Genomic DNA, 16,504 nt, shown 5'->3' with positions numbered 1-16,504 from the left:
TTACAACTCCCTCCCCAGAATGGGTCTCCATCCCTAACTCTTTTGTCTCTCTTTTTGTCTTTTATATTTTTTCCTACCTCCTTTCGAAGACAATGGGCTGCCTTTCTAGGTGCCTGGTGTCCTCTGCCAGCGTTTAGAAGTTGTTTTGTAGTATTTGCTCAGTGTTCAAATGATCTTTCGATGAATTTGTGGGGTAGAAATTGGTCTCCCCATCCTATTCCTCTGCCATCTTAGGACCGCCCCCTGTATTTGACTTTTTTAATTCCTGGAGATGACTTTGATAGCTTATGGTGAAGGATCTAAGATTCATGTTGGATTCATGATTTCTGAAGAAGATTGAGCTTCAGGATCAGGTACCAGGCTTGATCATTCAGAGCTTTTGTGTGGCAGAAGTTTTATTACAGTGAAAAAAGACAGAGAAAGCTTCTGACATAGACATCAGAAAAGGAAGGGAGAGGACCCTGTCACTAGTTTTAGCAAGGGAGCTATATACTTTTTCAACTGGTTATTAACAATAAATGGAAAGAATGTCTCAAAGTTGTAAAGGTCTTACCAGACCCACTCCAATACTTTACATTTTAAGATAACACGATTAGAACTAACAATAGAAAGATCTTCCCACTCCCATAATATATGTTTTAAGATAACAGAATTAGTCAGAAGGTTCTTAAGAAGGAGAAACATGTCCTCCAGCAGGATCAGTTCAGTTCAGTTCAGTCACTCAGTCATTTCGGACTCTTTGCAACCCCATGAATCACAGCATGCCAGGCCTCCCTGTCCATCACCAGCTCCTGGAGTTGACCCAAACCCATGTCCATCGAGTCAGTGATGCCATCCAGCCATCTCACCCTCTGTCGTCCCCTTCTCCTTCTGCCCCCAATCCTTCCCAGCATTAGGGTCTTTTCCAATGAGTCAACTCTTCGCATGAGGTGGCCAAAGTATTGGAGTTTCAGCTTCAACATCAGTCCTTCCAATGAACACCCAGAACTGATCTCCTTTAGGATGGATTGTTTGGATCTCCTTGCAGTCCAAGGGACTCTCAAGAGTCCTCCCCAACACCATAGTTCAAAATCATCAATTCTGCAGCGCTCAGCTTTCTTCACCATCCAACTCTCACATCCATACACGACCACTGGAAAAACCATAGCCTTGACTAGACGGACTTTTGTTGGCAAAGTAATGTCTCTGCTTTTAAATATGCTATCTAGGTTGGCCATAACCTTCCTTCCAAGGAGTAAGAGTCTTTTAATTTCATGGCTGCAATCACCATCAGCAGTGATTTTGGAGCCCCAAAAAATAGTCTTGACACTGTTTCCACTGTCTGACAATGTTTCCAGCAGGATACATTGTTGTTATATAATGTTTAGCACAGCATTGAAGGAAGAACATACCCTTGAGCAAGATGAGTTGTTTTGTTGTGTAATCACTAGATCTGGGCTTAAGGGAAAAAAAAAAAAAATGTGACTAAGAGGAAGGAATGTAGAGGGGAAAAAAAAATGAAAGTTTGTCCTTTTCTCCTCCTGGAGAACCCCAGACCCTTTCTCTTCCTCAGGGACCTCAGACTTCTTATCAACCTACCTGAGAATTAACTCGCTCAACTTCTATCACTAAATAATATTTTGAGTCAGATATGTATTTTGCAAAAAGTTTTGATTTACAGAAAGGTTGCAAAGATGGTGTAGAGAATTTCTATGTACCCAGAGATGCAGAGAGATGGGGATATCCAGAATGATGAAATAATTTATTTCTTCTTCTACCCACTTTCCACTAAAGTTAACAACTTAGTCATAAAGCATTTGCCAAACTAGGAAGTAAACATCCCAAACTGATAAATTAACATTACTATGGTTTTTTACTCTGTTTATATATGCAAATAAATTCGAATGTCATTCTCTTCCCCTAGAAATGACTGAATCTCCGAAGAGAACCAACGTTCATAAAGAGGTCAATTCAAAATTAGTAGGGAGGAAAAGGGCCTCTTGAGCCTCAAATTAAATTCGTTTTTCATTATTTTTTTGCTTTCAGTAGAAGACTTTCACCCCTGCAATCACACAATTTACACAGTTTTGGCTGTGCATCCTGAGCACAGTCTAAACTATCTTCAGAATGTCTGACAGAGTATCTTTGATAGATTTCAGCTGCACTGCAGAATCACAGGAGCACTGAGTAGGCTGGCAAGCCCGGTGCATTTCCAGTGTAGGAAAGCCCTCTGTGGATTGAAAAGACAGTCATTTTAGGTCACCATCCAAGGAGCACTGTGAAGACAGGATGGTATTGTACTATCTACAAATACACTTCAGAGGGAAAACCACAAGCTCTGGCTATAACAGTCGTGCACCAAGCTAAAGAAGCACATCCTCCCATGGGAGCTGACGACTGCATTTGGCAAGAATCCCCAGAAAATCCAGGGATCCTGGACAGGGGCCCAATGTGAGGTATATGATTATTGATGGGAGACATGGTATTTTGTTGTTACCATAGATAACTTGGAGTCCTGGTAAGGTATGTTGTTTTGATATGCACTTTTTGTATATGCAGCTTTTTGGGCTGCATTTGTTACCAAGTTTTGTGGTGCTAGTGGTAAAGAATCTGCAGGCCAATGCAGTAGGCACAAGAGATTTGGGTTCAGTCCCTGGGTCAGGAAGATCCCATGGAGAAGGAAATGGAAACTCATTCCAGTATCCTTGCCTGAAAAAGCCCATGGACAGAGGAGACTGGTGGGCTACAGTCCATGGGGTCACAAAGAGTCATGCACAACCGAGCACTGCATTTAAATACATGTTACCATTTTTATTAAAATCAGTTCAGTGATTTCATACCTGTCCTTAGAAAGATAAGAATGTACACTTAGGAGTTTTAAAATAGAAGACAAAAGAATGAGCCTCAAGAAAAGCAAGTCCATACTTTAAATCTTAGAGCAAATTTAAAAAGTTTAACAAGACTACCATTATTGCAATTTTTCATCTTTAACTTTAGATTAAATCATGGGAATAAAACAATTTTCTTTTTTCTTTCTCTCTTAAGAGTTTTTTACATTATAATAGATAGGACGTTGAGTGATTGCTAAATTAATGAAACCATTGTTAGAATTCTCTACAAGTTTAGAGATAGATTTATAAAAGGTACACTTGGTGGCTGGCTGCTTGACCCCATTTTTGTCCCTTTTAGCTTTGAAAGAGCCTGATTAGGAAACCATTCTGTACAATGGGTCCCTTGAGCAAGAACTCAGAATCTCATGGCACAGAATTGTCTCAAATTTAGGGGTTCTCATGGTTCATAACCGCCCCCGCCCCCACCACTTTAACCCATGTACTATAACATCATCACTGGAACCTGCAAAATGCAAAGACAGTCGGGCACTTACACTTCCTAAATACTGGCTTAAGTTACAGAAGCCTTGGGCGGCCTTGTGCCCTGGCTCTCCTGGAAATTTTCCCCATGGTTTTAGGGGCAAGGAAGAGGTCCCAGACTCTCACACCAACTGCAAACTTCTCTTCCAAGTTCTGTTATTTATCGAAAGGCTGCTTCTGCTTTAAGAGACCAACTTCTCACCAGTCTGCCTGCATGGAATTATCTGGGTGATCCTTTATCACCTTAGAAAATTATTTGGCACATAAGTCTTCATAAGTTGGCTTTACAGGAGTTTATATTTAAATAAGCAACACACGTGCTGCTTAAGGGGCAAAGGTGGGACAGTCATGGTTTTCCTAAGGCTTTTATCACTCTATTTACTAGAGTTTGGAGCACTGTAACAATGGTTTCTTGAATTTGTGAACATTCAGTATTACCTCTGCTATGAAGTGCTAGACTTTAAATAGGTTTCTGGAGACAGGAATTTAAAATGGAAAATTGCATAATTAGTAACTTTGTTAGTTTTGGAGGCATACTGGTAAAATCTTCAACTGATGTAAGGTTATTTTCATGATGAAAATATATGTCTGTTTTCATAATCTTTGTGACAAGAAAGATAGAAAATATATTTAAAATATTACTTGATGGATTAGGTAACTCATGAAGTTAAAGAGAGTGTTGAGCAATATAAACAGTTACAGTTCTTTGGCTAGCAAGGAGCTCAAACCAGTCAATCCTAAAGGAAATCAACCCTGAATACTCACTGGAAGGACTGATGTTGAAGCTAAAGCTCCAATACTTTGGCCACCTGATGCGAAGAGCTGACTCATTGGAAAAGACCCTGATATTAGGAAAGATTGAGAGCATGAGGAGAAGAGGCTGACAGAGGATAAGAAGGTTGGATGACATCATTGACTCAATGGACATGAACTTGAGCAAACTCTGGGAGATAGTGAAGGACAGGGAAGCCAGGAATGCTTCAGTCCAGAGGATTGCCCTGTGGGATGCTTTCTGGTAAGAAGAGCTTACTTAATTTGGGTCAGCCAAGTCTAAAATAAGTAAAAATTTTCTAGGTGAAAAATGATAAAAAGGAACCTCAGCAAAGGAAGTATCCTTGATGAAGTTTCTAAGACAGAAAGTAGACAGTTTGTCCATTCCTCAAGGCTACATTTGGTAATGTCTGGGGACATTTTAGGTGGTCACAAGGCAGGAAATGCTACTGGCATAAGTAGAGGCCAGTGTTAGTCACTCAGTTGTGTCCAATTCTTTTGACCCCATGGTCTGTCCATGGAATTCTCCAGGCAAGAATAGTGGAGTGGGTTGCTATTCTCTTCTCTAGGGGATCTTCTCAATGCAGGGATTGAGCTGAGGTCTCCTGCATTGAGGGCATGGAAACCCACTTCACTATTCTTGCTTGGAGAATCCCATGAACAGAGAAGCTTGGTGGGCTACATTCCATGGGGTCACAGCCTGACACAACTGAGCAACTAAGTACACACACACTCTTACATTTCAGGCAGATTCTTTACCATCTGAGCTACAAGGGAAGCCCAGTAGAGGCCAGGGGTGCTGATAAACATTCTACAACACACAGGACAATGCCCACAACAAAGAATGATTTGGCCCATATCCTGCTATAAGGCAGGAAAATGGTCTCATGTAAAGAAAAAGGAAGACCCCTATGACTAGATCTTATCATTGGAGGGTGATCAAGCAATCACATAGGACTTTATAGGCTTAATTAAATTGTATCCTAAATTCAAATGAATTCACTGTAGGATTTTAATCATAATTTATGTAGGGGGCAGTGGTGTGACGTTGTGGGGGAGAAATTGATTTGGCAAAACTTGACTTATATTTGGAGCAGATTACGATAATGGGAGTCTCCGCTGAGGCACGTACATTCCAAAGAGGAGAGCTCATACAGAACCAACTTGTGACTTGTTAAAATGTTCTACCACAGCAACCCTGGAGAAGAAGAGTGGCAACCCACTCCAGTATTCTTGCCTGGAAAACCCCATGGACAGAGAAGCCTGACAGGCTACAGTCCATGGGGTCGCACAGAGTCGGACATGACTGAGTGACTGAGCACACACCACACCAAAGTACCAAAGAGTCAATGGGTATAAATTGGAAGATTTTTGAAGTATATTTCTCTGGAGAAAGATATGCTGTCAGGTCCTCTTCACCCTCAGTCAGTCCCTGAAAATTCCACCTAACCTGTGTTGGGAAAGGTGATTAAAGGAGTTGACTTGGAGATCTTTCTCTGTCTCTACCTCTTTGTGGGACATTGCATGCGATTTGCTTCTGAGAGAGATAAATGGTAGGTGACTGACTGAGGCAGCTGTTGATAACAGAGTGGAGGACTGCAGTTTGAGAAAGGATTGTGCTCTCTGGGTTTTCTAGGGCAAATCATTCCGCTTGAGGGCAAGATAATGTGCCATGTGCAGGGAGAGGAGGTGGAGTAGGGGAGAACATGATCTGCTCTGGGATTGTTTTAGATCCTTCAAAAAGGACAAAGTGGCTGTAGCAGAAGGAGATGGAAGTTAGACTGACTGTCTTCCAGAGCATGTGGAGAAGGGCACAATGAGCTGGAGTGACAATGATCTTGACCATGGCAGGCGACTGTGGTTGAAATAGCTGCAGTGTTGGGGAAAAGGGGTAGAGGACAGTGTTGGGAGAAATTTCTAAAGAATGAAAGCAAGGGCCCAAGGGAAAAGGGAATTTTTAAGATATTACAGAACTAAAAGTACTAGTGGAAGTTTTCCCACTGTGATACAAAACAAATGAGAACTATCTTGCTCCCCTTATCTCTTCTGCAGGGCCAGAGAATATAGATAGTAAGATGGAGCAGGAAAAGAATAAGGCCTAGGTGAGAAAGGAGAGAAGAATTTGACTCCCTTTTCCTTACCATAGGCATTCTTCTCACACCAACCATTAGCTATGGCAGGGAAGAAATTTCAACTTTAAATTAGATTAAGAATTTTGATGAAACTAGCATTTTAATTAATGACATAAAACTTTTATTTTGAGCAAAGAGCTAATTATGGAATAAATTTAAAGCAAATCTCAAAAGTTATTTTTTGTGATAACCTCACTTTAATCATTTTAATTCAATATAACTGTTACATAATTACACAAATGAACAAAAAAATGTCTACTTTTTGAGAATAGTTTGGGAGTGGAACAGCATGTTTGGAAAGATATGTTAGAGAATGTTTTGAACATGTTAAGAAGTGTTATGCTAAGATAATAAACAATCCCAAACTAAAGGTAACTGAAAACCACCAAAAATTTGTCTCCATCATGCCCCCAGTTTCTTTGTAGGAACAGAGGAGCTTGGTTTACTCTGCCCAATCAAGAATCCAAGTTGATAGCACAGCCATGTACTTGTACTTTGTCATTCAATGTTGAAGAAAGGAGAGAATTTCAGAGGAGCTCTCTTTGGCAATTAAATATTCCAGTCCTGAAATGACCCACGTTGTGTTCGTTAACATCCCATTAGTCAGAAGTAGCCACATGGCCCCATCCTACCATACAGGGACCAGGAAATAAAATTCTATCTTGTTCCCCAAAGGGAAAATATTTATCCAATTGTGTGATTAAATGATCAAGGCAATTGATGATAATGACTGAGATTAAAGTAACAGAAATAAAACTTTAAATGGCTGGATTTGAAGGATATACTTGAATAAATTCTTCTAGAGCTATAATTTTGAAAGCATATTTACTATTTATATGAGTTCTAAGAAAGTGTATGAGTGAATAAAACAATGTGAATATGTAAAGTAATAGATTAATAAATATAAACATAACACCTTTGTTGCCATCTAATTGCTCTAGGAATTGCCTTAGGAAATCGTGACTATATTTAATTCTTTCTGTATATACATTACTTAAATGGTAAAGATATCATGAAACAAAGAGAAGCTGAGTCACAAGGATGCAGATATTTCTATTACAGTGCTTTGGCATATTTTTTAAAACTCTGCTACTTGTTGCCACAAGTTATGATATATTCAGTACTTGCATTATAGGCTATTTCACCAACTATATTTTCCTTCATATTGTGATTTGCAGAATTTCTAATATTTTTAATATAGTCAGGGATGTAATTATAAAAGTATATTCCTTCTGTTTGTGTCCTCTTTGATTTCTTTCATCAGTGTTTTATAGTTTTCTATATATAAGTCTTTTGTTTCTTTAGGTAGATATATTCCTAAGTATTTTATTCTTTTCGTTGCCATGGTGAATGGTATTGTTTCCTTAATTTCTCTTCCTGTTTTCTCATTATTGGAGTATAGGAATGCAAGGGATTTCTGTGTGTTAATTTTATATCCTGCAAATTTACTATATTCATTGATTAGCTCTAGTAATTTTCTGGTAGAATCTTTAGGGTTTTCTAGGTAGAGGATCATGTCATCTGCAAACAGTGAGAGTTTTACTTCTTCTTTTCCTATCTGTATTCCTTTTATTTCTTTTTCCGCTCTGGTTGCTGTGGCCAAAACTTCCAAAACTATGTTGACTAGTAGTGGTGAAAGTGGGCATCCTTGCCTTGTTCCTGACTTTAGGGGAAATGCTTTCAATTTTTCACCATTGAGGATAATGTTTGCTGTAGGTTTGTCATATATAGCTTTTATTATGTTGAGGTATGTTCCTTCTATTCCTGCTTTCTGGAGGGTTTTTATCATAAATGGATGTTGAATTTTGTCAAAGGGTTTTTCTGCATCTATTGAGATAATCATATGGTTTTTATCTTTCAATTTGTTAATGTGGGGTATTACATTGATTGATTTGCGGATGTTAAAGAAACCTTGCATTCCTGGGATAAAGCCCACTTGGTCATGATGTATGATCTTTTTAATATGATGTTGGATTCTGTTTGCTAGAATTTTATTAAGGTTTTTTGCATCTATGTTCATCAGTGATATTGGCCTGTAGTTTTCTTTTTTTTGTGGCATCTTTGTCTGGTTTTGGAATTAGGGTGATGGTGGTCTCATAGAATGAGTTTGGAAGTTTACCATCTTCTGCAATTTTCTGAAAGAGTTTGAGTAGGATAGGTGTTAGCTCTTCTCTAAATTTTTGATGGAATTCCGCTGTGAAGCCGTCTGGTCCTGGGCTTTTGTTTGCTGGAAGATTTCTGATTACAGTTTCGATTTTCGTGCTTGTGATGGGTCTGTTAAGATCTTCTATTTCTTCCTGGTTCAGTTTTGGAAAGTTATACTTTCCTAAGAATTTGTCCGTTTCTTCCAAGTTGTCCATTTTATTGGCATATAGCTGTTGGTAGTAGTCTCTTATGATCCTTTGTCTTTCTGTGTAGTCTGTTGTGATCTCTCCATTTTCATTTCTAATTTTGTTGATCTGATTCTTCTCCCTCTGTTTCTTAATGAGTCTGGCTAATGGCTTGTCAATTTTGTTTATCTTCTCGAAAAACCAGCTTTTAGTTTTGTTGATTTTTGCTATGGTCTCTTTTGTCTCTTACACTGTTGGAGGGAATGCAAACTACTACAGCCACTATGGAGAACAGTGTGGAGATTCCTTAAAAAACTGGGAATAGAACTGCCATATGACCCAGCAATCCCACTGCTGTGCATACACACCGAGGAAACTAGAATTGAAAGAGACACGTGTACCCCAATGTTGATCGCAGCACTGTTTACAATAGCCAGGACATGGAAGCAACCTAGATGTCCATCAGCAGATGAATGGATAAGGAAGCTGTGGTACATATACACAATGGAATATTACTCAGCCATTAAAAAAAGATACATTTGAATCAGTTCTATTGAGATGGATGAAACTGGAGCCCATTATACAGAGTGAAGTAAGCCAGAAAGAAAAACACCAATACAGTGTTCCAACAACACAAGAGAAGATTCTACACGTGGACATCACCAGATGGTCAGCACCGAAATCAGATTGATTATATTCTTTGCAGTCAAAGATGGAGAAGCTCTATACAGTCAGCAAAAACAAGACCAGGAGCAGACTGTGGCTCAGATCATGAATTGCTTATTGCCAAATTCAGACTTAAATTGAAGAAAGTAGGGAAAACCACTAGGCCATTCAGGTATGACGTAGATCAAATCCCTTATGAGTATACAGTGGAGGTAACAAATAGATTTAAGGGACTAGACCTGATAGACAGAGTGCCTGATGAACTATGGACAGAGGTTCATGACATTGTACAGGAGACAGGGATCAAGAAAATCCCCATGGAAGAGAAATGCAAAAAAGGAAAATGGCTGTCTGAGGAGGCCTTACAGATAGCTGGGAAGAGAAGAGAAGTGAAAAGCAAAGGAGAAAAGGAAAGATATTCCCATCTGAATGCAGAGTTCCAAAGAATAGCAAGGAGAGATAAGAAAGCCTTCCTCAGCGATCAATGCAAAGAAATAGAGGAAAACAACAGATTGGGAAAGACTAGAGATCTCTTCAAGAAAATTAGAGATACCAAAGGAACATGTCATGCAAAGATGGACTTGATATAGGACAGAAATGTTAGGGACCTAACAGAAGCAGAAGATATTAAGAAGAGGTGGCAAGAATACACAGAAGAACTGTACAAAAAACAACTTCATGACCCAGATAATCATGATGGTGTGATCACTCACCTAGAGCCAGACATCCTGGAATGTGAAGTCAAGTGGGCCTTAGAAAGCATCACTACGAACAAAGCTAGTGGAGGTGATGGAATTCCAGTTGATCTGTTTCAAATCCTCAAAGGTGATGCTGTGAAAGTGCTGCACTCTCACTCGATATGCCAGCAAATTTGGAAAACTCAGCAGTGGCCACAGGACTGAAAAAGGTCAGTTTTCATTCCAATCCCAAAGAAAGTCAATGCCAAAGAATGCTCAAATTACTGCACAATTGCAGTCATCTCACATGCTTGTAAAGTATGCTCAAAATTCTCCAAGCCAGGCTTCAGCAATGCATGAACCGTGAACTTCCAGATGTTCAAGCTGGTTTTAGAAAAGGCAGAGGAACCAGAGATCAAATTGCCAACATCTGCTGGATCATCGAAAAAGCAAGAGAGTTCCAGAAAAACATCTATTTCTGCTTTATTGATTATGCCAAAGCCTTTGACTGTGTGGCTCACAATAAAATGTGGAAAATTCTGAAAGAGATGGGAATACCAGACCATCTGACCTGTCTTTTGAGAAACCTGTATGCAGGTCAGGAAGCAACAGTTAGAAATGGACATGGAACAACAGACTGGTTCCAAATAGGAAAAGGAGTCCGTCAAGGCTGTATATTGTCACCCTGTTTATTTAACTTATATGCAGAGTACATCCTGAGAAATGCTGGGCTGAAAGAAACACAAGCTGGAATCAAGATTGCCCGGAGAAATATCAATAACCTCAGATATGCAGATGACACCACCCTTATGGCAGAAAGTGAAGAAGAACTAAAGAGCCTCTTGATGAAGGTGAAAGAGGAGAGTGAAAAAGTTGGCTTAAAGCTCAATGTTCAGAAAACTAAGATCATGGCATCTGGTCCCATCACTTCATGGGAAATGGATGGGGAAACAGTGGAAACAGTGTCAGACTTTATTTTTTTGTGCTCCAGAATCACTGCTGATGGTGACTGCAGCCATGAAATTAAAAGACGCTTACTCCTTGGAAGGAAGGTTATGGCCAACCTAGATAGCATATTTAAAAGCAGAGACATTACTTTGCCAACATAGGTCTGTCTAGTCAAGGCTATGGTTTTTCCAGTGGTCATGTATGGATGTGAGTTGGACGGTGAAGAAAGCTGAGCGCCGCAGAATTGATGCTTTTGAACTGTTGTGTTGGAGAAGACTCTAGAGAGTCCCTTGGACTGCAAGGAGATCCAATCAATCCATCCTAAAAGAGATCAATCCTGGGTGTTCATTGGAAGGTCTGATGTTGAAGCTGAAACTCCAATACTTTGGCCATCTCATGCGAAGTGTTGACTCATTGGAAAAGACCCTAATGCTGGGTAGGATTGGGGGCGGGAGGAGAAGGGGACGACAGAGGATGAGATGATTGGATGGCATCACCAACTCGTTGGACATGGGTTTGGGTAGACTCCGGGAGTTGGTGATGGACAGAGAGGCCTGGCGTGCTGCAAGTCATGGGGTCGCAAATAGTCGGACACGACTGAGCGACTGAACTGAACTGAACTGAATGCATATATATGGAATTTGAAAGATGGTAACGATAACCCTATATGCGAGACAGAATAAGAGACACAGATGCATAGAACAGTCTTATGGACTCTGAGGGAGAAGGTGAGAGTGAGACGTTCTAGGAGAATAGCATTGAAACATGTATATTATCATATGTGAAACAGAACACCATTCCATGTTCGATGCATGAGACAAATGCTCAGGGCTGGGGCAATGGGATGACCCAGAGGGATGGGATGGGGAGGGAGGTGGGAGGGGGGTCCAGGAAGGGGAACACATGTAAACCCATGGCTGATACATGTCAATGTATGGCAAAAACTACTACAATATTGTAAAGTAATTAGCCCCCAACTAAAATATATAAATTTATTAAAAAAAAAAAAGTATATTCCTCTCTAGAGGAAATCCTTGAGGCAAACTTTAAGTTCAAAGCTAATATTTAGCTTTTAATATCCTCTATCTTGAATACTAATTGATTATTTCAAAAATATGCCTAAGTGCAATGTTAGATGACAAAATCACTGTGTACTTCATATTATTTGTGGAATTAAGAAAATAGACTGGGATTTGGCTTCAGGTATAATAATTTGTAATATGAAGCAAAAATTAGTTCTTTGCTCTGTATTAAAATAAATGAGAGAAAAAGACAAATCAAAGTGAAAATAATATAATACATGTAAAAATACTTCTCTCTCTAACAGCAAATTAGGGACTTTCCTGGTAGTTCAGATGGTATAGAATCTACCTGCGATGCAGGAGACCTGGGTTTGATCCCTGGGTTGAGAAGATCCCCTAGAGAAGGGAACAGAAACCCACTCCAATATTCCTGCCTGGAGAATCCCATGGACACAGGAGCCTGGTGGGCTACAGTCCATCGGGTCACAAAGAGATGGATACAACTGAGCCATTAACACAAGTCAAATGTCAATGTATTTAGGATACAACAAGGTAAATTTGCAGGAGGTAGGATTATAGACTGAGGATTAAAACTCATGCATAAAATATAATCAACTCTAATTTTGTGAATTCTTATTAGAGTATCAAAACAATAATATAACTATATCTCTAATATCATATCCTTAAAATATCTACCAAATAGTAAAATATGGCCTCTCAGTTTAAAATGATGCTTCCTAAGGCCCACTTAACTTCACATTCCAGGATGTCTGGCTCTAGGTGAGTGATCACATCATCTTGATTATCTGGGTTGTGAAGAGCTTTTTTGTACAGTTCTTCTGTGTATTCTTGCCACATCTTCTTAATATCTTCTGCTTCTTTTAGGTCCATACCATTTCTGTCCTTTATTGAGCCCATCTTTGCATGAAATGTTCCTTTGATATCTCTAATTTTCCTGCAGAAATCTCTAGGTTTTCCCATTCTATTGCATGTGTGTTTTTTTTTAATTTTTTAAATTAGTTTATTTATGTTTTTTAACTTTACAATATTGTATTGGTTTTGCCATACATTGACATGAATCCACCATGGCCATTCTATTGTTTTCATCTATTTCTTTGCACTGATCACTAAGGAAGGCTTTCTTATCTCTCCTTGCTATTTTTTGGAACTCTGCATTCAGATGGATATATCTTTCCTTTTCTCCTTTGCTTTTCACTTCTCTTCTTTCCACAGCTATTTGTAAGGCTTCTTCAGACAGCCATTTTACTTTTTGGCATTTCTTTTTCTTGGGGATGGTCTCGATCCTTGTCTCGTGTACAGTGTCACGAACCTCCATCCATAGTTTATCAGGCACTCTTGTCTGTCAGATCTAGTCCCTTAAATCTATTTCTCACTGCCACTGTGTAATTGTAAGGGATTTGATTTAGGTCATACCTGAATGGTCTAGTGGTTTTCCCTACTTTATTCAATTTAAATTTGAATTTGCCAATAAGGAGTTCATGATCTGAGCCACAGTCAGCTCCTGGTCTTGTTTTTGCTGACCGTATAGAGCTTCTCCATCTTTGGCTGCAAAGAATATAATCAATATGATTTCAGTGTTGACCATCTGGTGATGTCCATGTGTAGAGTCTTCTCTTGTGTTGTTGGAAGAGGGTGTTTGCTATGATCAGTATGTTCTCTTGGAAGAACTCTATTAGCCTTTGCCCTGCTTCATTATGTACTCCAAGGCCAAATTTGCCTATTACTCCAGGTGCTTCTTGACTTCCTACTTTTGCATTCCAATCCCCTATCATGAAAAGTGAAGTGAAGTGAAGTCACTCACTCATGTCCCACTCTGCGGCCCCATAGACTGTAGCCTACCAGGCTCCTCTGTCCATGGGATTTTCCAGGCAAGAGTACCGGAGTGGGTTGCCATTTCCTTCTCCAGGGGATTTTCCCAACCCAGGTCTCTCGGATTGTAGGCAGATGCTTTACCATCTGAGGCACCAGGGAAATCCTATCATGAAAAAGACATCTTTTTTGGGTGTTAGTTCTAAAAGATCTTGTAGCTCTTCATAGAACCGATCAGAGCAACTGAACTGAACTGAATTTAAAATGAAATAAGTTATCTAATTATTTTGTGTAGATAATGGGAAAATACAGTTTGAAAACTGCATTTGTGCTCTAACGTGATAAATGCTGTATCAAGTAACTTTGAGTAAGAAATTAAAGATACTTTATCTTTAAGATCTATCATTTACAACACATATGACCTAAGATTTATGTTAGTCCTCAAGGTTGCAAATATGACCATAGTCAGTAATTTTTAACTTGAATTTACGTAGTTCTGGACAGCGTGAGTAGAATTCAGAAAGACTGTAAAACTCTAGAGGTTTTAGGCATAACCTTTACATATGTGTCCTGTGTATTTCAGCACAGAAGGTTCATGAGTCATTGAATTCTCAAGGTGTCCATGACCCATAGAAAACTATGAAACATTGCTCTTTGTATCTACTTCATGTAATTCATAAAGCTAGTTACAGGCTAATTGGCTGTTGCGTCTAGATTTCTTTAATGTGCTTTCTAATTTGAGAGAAAAGACTTTAGCACTTCACTGGAATTCCTGCATACATGGTAACACGTGGAGAATGATGAAGCCACATTACAATGGGGATGGTAGGAAATTCAGGTTGACTCAAGTGTTAATATATAAAATCCTTGCCTCATCTTTACCTGTAATTCCAGGTCCTTGCTTTTGTAGTATTTGCAAAAGGTTAAGAATATAATTGTTAAAAATCATGGGGCTAGATAAAGTCCATATTGAAAAAGGTCAGTATTTTTTCAAGTGCTTAGTACTGAATCCTTTTTCTTGTGCGTGCGACAGAATTTTATTGATACTGTAGATTTTGGGCTGTTTGTTGCCCCTCTATTTTTGTGTTGATTCATATTGCGGATATTACTTCAACAGTGGTTGAATGAGGCATAAAGTGGAGAATTATGATGATGGAGACAGAAAGTCATAGAAGACATTGTCATATTGATCGATTCTCAGAAGACTTGAGTCTAATCCCTTATCTGGCCCCAATTCTACCCACTGTATATCCTCATTCACTGGGGCGGGGGAGGGGGCATTTAAAAAAAATCTCTATAGTACTTTTCTGCTCTAAAAGTGGGATTCCACAATTAATGTTTGTTTTCATCATTGATTTTCTAAGTATTGAGTACTTCTAAGCCTGTGACACTATGAAGAAGATTAAAATGAAATTAGCATGGAGCCTCAATCCTTAAAATGTTGACTCTCTAGGAGGAAACTATAAATGATCACAATACTTTAAAATGATGTTTCAAAAGAAAGGTATATATTTGATGTTCACAGCCAGTGTCATAAAGTGGAATTAGGACTACCAAATATATTCATTTATGTGACACATTTGCAGATGGTGACCTTCTATATGATAATCTTGGTGCATTTCCTTAGGAAATTCTGTTTTTCTGAAGTCTGCTGCTCTACGACTTTTGGTTCTTGAGATTTATGCTCCCATGCAGTCTGGGCCTGAGCTTCATTAGCACCTGATTTACCATGAGTGCAGATGGTTATTGGAAATAAAAAGTCAGCCATTTCCTATGATTAAATCTCTCATGGGCTGCATCTCCCTCTTAGCTATTTCCTTACTATTGCATATGATTCATTTGCAAGCAGAACAGTGATTATTATATGATTGTTAAATCTAAAGTGGAAAGGAAAGTAGATTATTAGAAAAAGTCTAGTAGCTTATTAATATATATTATGTGCTACAATGAAATGATTTTACCAAAGTATTAGCAGGATGATAGATTTATGGATGATGAGAGAAAATTACTCTATTGTGACGATTGGGTGTAACAAAAAGAATTCAGATTTTTTTTTCTTTTCTTTCGTTTTTCCTTCTGCTTGCCTTGCTTTAAGGGGTTCTTGCTTAAACCAATAATCTCCCCAAATGCCTCCTCATCCTTCTGAGCAGTCTTGTAACTATGAGTCTGATAAGCAAAGGAAGGGAATTCCAGGAACATTAATTCGCTATGTCTATATTTTTTGAGCTGAGAGAAAAGCAAGACTTTGTTCCCAACAGAAATATTTCAGTAGTTTTACCTGATTGTAAGTAATTGACTATTACTTTTTCACTTGACACTTTCCTTTTATTGTGAACAGTGAGAGTCTGAGAAATTGTATCTCCCTTTTAGAATGTTGCATCCTCTTTATATGATGCTGAATTAATGAAATTGATGACCACATAGTACAGTGTCAACTTGTACAACAAAAACTTGTTGATTTGCCTGGTTATTACTGTATTTAATTGTCCTATCATATTTCTCTTCATCTGTGTGAAAGTCTAAATCATTCAGTTGAAAGACAAATACAACCACAGTTACCAGAGCTCTCTTCTCTCTAATTCATTTCCGTTATTAAATTTATTCAGGTTACTTAGTTTCAGCTCTGAGGCTTTGGTTATGCACAGGGTTTTAACAGTGAAATTCAAGCATTTATCTGCTGATCTTTTAGGAACGTATTTTGTTGCCACTTCCTGAATGCTCATGCAGCAAATAATTGTATCAAAAGAAATAATATACATAGACAAAGAAATACAAATT

The 16,504-nt window shown here is 38.7% G+C and overlaps 1 protein-coding gene across 12 annotated transcripts in view; it reads left to right on the top strand.

Annotated features, from left to right (window-relative positions):
• The window catches only part of DGKB (diacylglycerol kinase beta), a 1,170,055-nt gene that overhangs the window by 844,374 nt on the left and 309,177 nt on the right, over nt 1-16,504 (top strand). The window lies entirely within an intron of this gene.

This window comes from Giraffa tippelskirchi, chromosome 10 (assembly GCF_054371585.1).
Source record: "Giraffa tippelskirchi isolate mGirTip1 chromosome 10, T2T-mGirTip1v1.2.pri, whole genome shotgun sequence".
Lineage (NCBI taxonomy): Eukaryota > Metazoa > Chordata > Mammalia > Artiodactyla > Giraffidae > Giraffa > Giraffa tippelskirchi.
The sequence above is the reverse complement of the archived record's forward strand: the minus strand, read 5'-3'. Positions and strand labels throughout refer to the sequence as shown.